The sequence below is a fragment of the Physeter macrocephalus genome, chromosome 7, assembly GCF_002837175.3.
Source record: "Physeter macrocephalus isolate SW-GA chromosome 7, ASM283717v5, whole genome shotgun sequence".
In the NCBI taxonomy this organism is placed as follows: domain Eukaryota; kingdom Metazoa; phylum Chordata; class Mammalia; order Artiodactyla; family Physeteridae; genus Physeter; species Physeter macrocephalus.
Window position 1 is genome coordinate 123,243,206 of NC_041220.1, and position 7,396 is coordinate 123,250,601.

Below are 7,396 nucleotides of genomic sequence, written 5' to 3' on the forward strand. Positions count from 1 at the left end.
TTGCTTCCTGATATTAATAAAAACACAAGGTCATAGAAATTTCGATGGTTAGGAGTGCATTGCTATAATAGCTTTGTTCTGCGTTTCCCCACTTAATATGAAATAGTATGTATGTAACCAATTAAAACTAATTTTTTTTATTGTGGTAAAATACACACCACAGAATTTGTCATTCTAACCATTTTTAAGTTACAATTGTCTGATATTAAGTACATGCGCACTCTTTTGCCACCATCACTACCATCTATCTCCATAATTCTTTCATCTTCTCAAATTGAAACTGTACCCATTAAACAACTCCCCATTTCCCCCTCCCCTGGCCCCTGCATCCTCCGTTCTACTTTCTGTCTCTTTGAATTTGACTACTCTAGGTACCTCATATAAGTGGAATTATGCAGTATTTGTCTTTTTGTGACTGTTTTATTTCACTTAGCACAACGTCTTCAGAGTTCATCCATGTATCAGAATTTCATTCCTTTTAAGGCTGAATAATATTACGTTATATGATGTAACACATTTTGTTTGTCCATTCATCTGTTGATGGACATTTGGGTTATTTCTACCTTTTGGCTATTGTATATAATGCCCCTATGTATATTAGTGTACAAATACCTGAAATCCCTGCTTTCAGTTCTTTTGAGTATATACCCAGAAGCACAGTTGCTGGATCCTGTGGCAATTCTCTGTTTAGTTTTTTGAGGAACCACCATTCTGTTTTCCACAGCAGCTGCACTATTTTACATTCCCACCAGCAGTGCAGAGGTTCCAAGTTCTTCACATCCTCACCAATAGTTGTTATTTTCTGGGGGTTTTTTTTGGGAGAATTGCCATCCTAATGGGTGTGAAGTGGTATCTTGTTATGGTTTTATGTACCCCACGTTTTATTTAACTACATAAATTGCATTACATTAAAATTATTTCTTATTTAATAAACTTCAAAGCCTACCATAGTTCTTTAAACTAGTGTTTGCTTAGGGAAACTTTATTAATGTTCATGCCTTATGGTCTCTGTATGTGTATTTCCCTCCTCTAGTCTTTGAGAACATGTTAAAGTGGGTATAGGAATTTTTTTTCCAAGCTAAAAACTGGCCCTGCATGGATTTTTTCCTTTTTTTCAGTAAGGCACAGTTTAATGTTTTGTGGCTTGGTATGCTTTTCTTGGATTTCTCCTACTTCTTAATTATAAAATGGGGGTACACTTACATTATTGACCCGAAGAATCACTTTCTATCCATAGGTAAAAGACTTTTACAACGTTAAGAAACCTTAGAAATTTTTTTATTTTCATATTTTGTTTGACATTTAAGTCAGCTTTCAGTATTAGTCTGTACAAGTTTATATGATGGTAGAGAACTTAAAATCTATAACAATGCCATTGTAATTATCTCACTGATGGTTTTTCATTGACAGAGATATTATATAGCCTGTTATATTTATGGATTCTGCTGCAAACAAACATACCTACACTGCCTAAAGCTATTATTTGGGAACATTGTTGAAATTCCACAGTGCCACTTAATGGGGAGAATGTCAAATGCCTTAAATTACATTCAAAACAGAAGAAATGACATGTTCAAAAGCGCATGGTTAGGGCTTCCCTGGTGGCGCAGTGGTTGAGAATCTGCCTGCCAATGCAGGGGACACGGGTTCGAGCCCTGGTCTGGGAAGATCCCACATGCCACGAAGCAACTAGGCCCATGAGCCACAACTGCTGAGCCCGCGCGCCTGGAGCTTGTGCTCCGCAACGAGAGAGGCCGTGACAGTGAGAGGCCCGCGCACCACGATGAAGAGTGGCCCCCGCTCGCCGCAACTAGAAGAAAGTCCACGCACAGAAACGAAGACCCAACACAGCCAAAAATAAATAAATAAATTTTAAAAAATTAAAAAAAAAAAAAGCACATGGTCAGGAGAAACTATCACATATTGGAAGGATACAGCTAGTTTGTTATATGCAAGGCTGGAATGCATACGTGGAAATTGTGAGATGATGGTTAGAGGATAGAGAGAAGCCAAATCATGATGAAACTTTTATGCTATTTTTAAATCCTAAAAAGTAAATGGAAAGGCACCTAAGGACAAGGAGAGTAGCGTACTCCAGTTTGCATTTAGAAAGGACTCTTTGGTGGCAGTGTAGGGGGTGAATTTGGAGCACTGGGAGAAAAATTATTTAGATGAATACTTTAATAGCCTAGGAGAGAAAAGATGAGGGTATAAACTAAGGCAGTATCAATGTCAAGAAAGAAGATTTGAGAGATTATAAGAATATGTGGACAGTGGAGTCACTTTCTGTGACAGATGTGCACAGTGGGGGAAAAGGAGAAAGCTGGGTGTGGCCGTATTTGGGTCTTACATAAGTGGATTCACCATTTACCAAATGGAGGAATATAGGAAGAAGGGACAAATTTTGGGGGTGAGAGAGGATGGCAAATTTATTTTTGGATTTGTTTGGTTTGTCATCTAGGTAAGTAGATTAGTTAGGAAGAAATGTCTGGAATGCAGGAAAGATTATGTATTGGTAGCCATCAACATAAATGGGAATTGAATGCGGTAGACATGGACAACATCATGCAGGAGAATGGGAGATTTCAGGGAAAAAAAAATAGACAAAGGAAGAAACATGGGGTTTGCTGACTAAAAGAGATGAGCTAAGAGTAGAGAGAAGGAGCAACTTTGGAAAAGAATGAGGAGTAGCTGGAAAGTATGAGAAAATACAGGAGAGGGAGTTATCACACGGAAACTGGGAAAATGGAGAGCTTCAAAAAGAAAAGTGACCACAGATTAAGCAGGATAAGGATTAAAAAGTACAAGTTTGGTTTAGCAGTTAGTAAGTCATAGTAAAAGCAGTATTAGAGGAACATTAGAATAGAAGGAACATTAGAATAGAAGCAAGATTGAGGTAGAACTGAAGTGTTTAGAAGTAAAGGGCCATGATGTTTGTAACTTACTCTCAAATGGTTCAGAAAAAAAAAAGTGGGGTAAAGTGTTAATAATAGGTGAATCTGAGTAAAGGATATGCATGTAGGTATATCTTTCAACTTCTCTGAACTTTTTGAAATTATCTTCAAATTAAAAGTTTTTCGAAAAAGGTTACAGTAGAATAAAAAGTAAATAAGAGAAGTAAATAAATGCACATGTCTGTCAAAACCCTTGCTGTGAATAGTAAAGAAGCCCTACCTAAAGGAGAAAAATGAAACCAAGAGCTTAGTTTTGCATTTATGTTACAGAGGGTAAGGAACTAATGATGTACAGAGGATGAGAAAGGTGTGAAGATAAGAATAGAACAGAACAGTAATTAATGGAGTAAGATCTCTGGAGGTAGAGTGAGAATGGAACAAGGAAGGCTTTGAATTAAGGGAGTAGTAGTTTTTCTGTAATGGGAGAGATAAAGGTGAGTGTCGTACCATTCAGTGTGTATTGTGTTAGATGAGTCAGTTGAAGGAGTTCATACCTAATGGACTCTTTTCTCTATGGAGTAAGGTTATCTACTGAAATAAATATGTGTTAGGATATTTATAGATTGTAAATAACAAATTGCAAAGGAATTATTAGGTCTTTCAAAAAACTTTTGCCATTTACTTTGGGGTCTGTAATACTTGGCTTAATCTCAGTTAATCACAGAAGTCAGGGTTAGTTCAAGCTGAGAATCTTGATCTTGCAAATGACAAGGAAGAGTGAAAGAAGTTAATCAGTGGTCAGAAAAATCTGTTAATTCCCTTAATTCTTATTGTAAAAAAATCTGTACCTCCATTATGTTAAGTGAAATATACTACCCTTAATGTTGTTAAATCCTAAAATTAGTAAATGAAAAAAATTTTACTGGAAGAGTTTATTCGTATACGTAAGTTTATTTCCTCTAAGATGTTTTTTGCAAACTTCAGAGTATATTCATTTAGAAAGTATATCTGAAGAATGAGATACTTTTAACAGTTGGATTTGTTTCTGTGCACACTACATTTATTTTCTCTAAGAGTTTCCTAGACCATTGAGAGGCACTTGCTGTGACCCAGCACCACCAAATGTTTATATGTTTTTTAAAACCATAAACTTTCAGTATTGAAATTTAATTTGTAGCAAAATAGTATTATTTGCTCTTTCTTTAAATTATAATCCCAGTGAGGAAAGAAGTTACTGACTCTTGCCTTTTTATTTTGTATCATCCTCAAGTTTAGTATCTGATAGGGTATATTGTTACATATTAAAGTATCTCTCTGTTCCTTTTGGCATGTAGTAAATTTAGCCAGAAATATTTATATAGTTAAAGTTTTGTGATTTTTTCTAAAGTATTCAAATTTTGCTTAACTGTCTTTTTATAGTAAATCAGGTCATTGATTAGGTTATTGCTCTTGAATGTTTAGACTTTGTAATTGCAGTATTATTATTATAATCTGAAATCTTCCTATATGACAAGAATTAGGATTACAGTGTCTAGACTAGCAGTTTGGTTTTCTTGCTATGTAAGTCTGTTTTAAATCTAGGTCACCTTTTCAGATTAAGTATATATATTTTGATTTCTTGACTATTGGGCTTTAGGTTTTTTGTATACAGTACCAAAATTAGCATTATTAATTAAAGCGTCTTGCTTTGATGTTGAAGTATTTTCTGTGCCAAGTGTTAAAATCTGACTATCTTAGATTTGCAAAGAACCTGAAGCCAAAATTCCCGGTAAAGACACATGGATGTCTATGTCAGCAGAAGAGAAAAATAACACATCTATTTTTAAGTTAGTTGGAATTCTGAAGTCAAACCACTTGGTTGAATGCCTGCCATAGTGATATTAAAATTTCAAACATATTTATAAAACCTCTGCTGCCTCCTGCTGCCCATTGCGTGGATACTTTAATAAAAGTAAAGAAATCTTTAAGAATTAAGTATTTACTTTTTTTTGTATTTGTGAATATTAAACTTGAAGTTATGGATAATTTAAGAAGCAAATAAACATTCCAAAGTGAAAATCACAGTGGGTGGGAAATTATAATGTAACTTTAACTTACAAATTTTTCAGACTTTAAAGGTTGAAAAATAATCAAGATTCTTTCTGATATTACTTTTTTTTTTTTTTTAGTCATAAAGTAGCTGTCAAAGAGAGAGGCTTAGTTGTTGTTTTTTTAACAACCATTTTTTAAACTGAGGTATAATTAATTTATAATGTGTTAGTTTCAGGGGTACAGCAAAGTGATTCAGTTATACCTGTATATATATATCTATTCTTTTTCAGCTTCTTTTCCATTATAGGTTATTACAAGATACTGAGTAGAGTTCCCTGTGCTGTACAGCAGGTCCTGGTTGTTTATCTACTTCACGTGTAGTAGTGTGTGTATGTTAATCCCAAACTCTTTAATTTACTTCCCTCCCCCACCCTCTGCTTTCCCCTTTGGAGACCATGTTTGTTTTCTATGTCTGTGAGTCTGTCTGTTTTGTAAATAAGTTCATTTGTATCATTTTTTTAGATTGCACATACAAGTGATATCATATGATATTTGTTTTTCTCTGTCTGACGTACTTCACTTAAGAGGGAGGCTTAGTTTTTGAGCCTCAGGCAGTGTGTCAATGTTACAGGGTCATGAGACTCTCTGTGATATATTATATTGCCTTTTATTCCTGAGACTTTATTAGTATGGCACTTGGTAGATATAGAAATAGGTTGGTGGAGGGGAAGGTAAGTAGAATTTGTCTCAGTTTATACTTACTTTGTCCTGGAACAGTGAGTTGGGAATATGGTGGACAGTGCAGGTGATTTAAAAGAAGAAAAAACAGTGTGTCTTTCATTTTTATTGGGAGCTGCCATTTACTGTGTGAGCAATATGGCATATAGGGTATTAATTTCTCATGTATATTACATTACTCTTTCTTGTGAGTTACTTCTAAGATTTAACTCACAGAGCCATATAATAACCCATATAGATTTTTAAAATAGGGTAATATTTAGATGTTATGATCAACTATAGGTTCCAGTTGAATTTTGAGTGACAGGGTAGTTTTAAAAAATGTACCTAGAACATCAATTTAGAGATAAAAAGGCATCTAAGATAAAGTTATCTTTTAAAAAATAAAAGTTGCTTTTTTAATAACTTGATTTTATTTTCTTTGCAATCTTTGGTTCACAGATTTGGTGTACAGTAGACTAGAAGCATGAGAATGAGAGGAAACTGAAATAAATTAACATGATGAAAAGGTCAACTAAAAATAAGGGAAAATACAGAAAAATTTACTGGAATTGTACAGAAGTATAGGCAATGAATTGAATATTCAAGCTAATGCCATATATTTTGGTATCTTCTGTGGGCATCAGCAGGTTAAAGTATATCCTGTTATTTGATGTTCATACCAATGGCCTAGTTTCATCAGGAGATTCTGTATAATGACCTTGTGTTTTAGGCATACATGAAAGAGAGCCTGCAGGTAGTAGAAAGAGCACTGGCTTTGCAGTTAATCCTGGGTTTGTTTGAGTGTTGCCATTTAACCACCTATATGGCATCGGGTAGGACACTTCATTTCCCTAAGTCTCCATTCCTTGGTTATAAAAAGGGAAGTTGTACAGAATAGTTGTGACTCAGATTTTAAAAAGACACCTATTTGCAATTAACTGGAACAGTTGTTTTCAAAAGGTATTGAGGACCTCAAACAGCTTTTGTTGCTGTATCTATTAAAATTCGCTGTATTAGGCATTAAAACTGAAAATCTTAAATATTTTATTTATTTATTTAAAGAATGAGTAAATCCTTTACTCACGCATGATTTTGAAACATCCATGTATCCTCATTTGGAAAATATTGGTTTGCTAAATTATGCAAGTCTTCCAAATGTCGATACCTTTTTTTTTTTTTTTTTGGTAACTTTGTACCTGCAGTGCTTCTTGTTTAAAACTGATTTTTTTTTTGAATTTTTGAATTTTATTTTATTTATTTCTTTATACAGCAGGTTCTTATTAGTCATCAATTTTATACACATCAGTGTATACATGTCAGTCCCAATCGCCCAATTCAGCACACCACCATCCCCACCCCACCGCGGCTTTCCCCCCTTGGTGTCTATACGTTTGTTCTCTACATCTCTGTCTCAACTTCTGCTCTGCAAACCGGTTTATCTGCACCATTTTTCTAGGTTCCACATACATGCGTTAATATACGATATTTGTTTTTCTCTTTCTGACTTACTTCACTCTGTATGACAGTCTCTAGATCCATCCATGTCTCAACAAATGACTCAATTTCGTTCCTTTTTATGGCTGAGTAATATTCCATTGTATATATGTACCACATCTTCTTTATCCATTCGTCTGTTGATGGGCATTTAGGTTGCTTCCATGACCTGGCTATTGTAAATAGTGCTGCAGTGAACACTGGGGTGCATGTGTCTTTCTGAATTATGGTTTTCTCTGGGTATATGCCCAGTAGTG

At 34.7% G+C, this 7,396-nt stretch overlaps 1 protein-coding gene across 5 annotated transcripts in view; it reads left to right on the forward strand.

Moving 5' to 3' along the window:
* The window catches only part of USP53 (ubiquitin specific peptidase 53), a 72,224-nt gene that overhangs the window by 55,496 nt on the left and 9,332 nt on the right, over positions 1 to 7,396 (forward strand). The gene's annotated exons all lie outside the window — the stretch shown is intronic.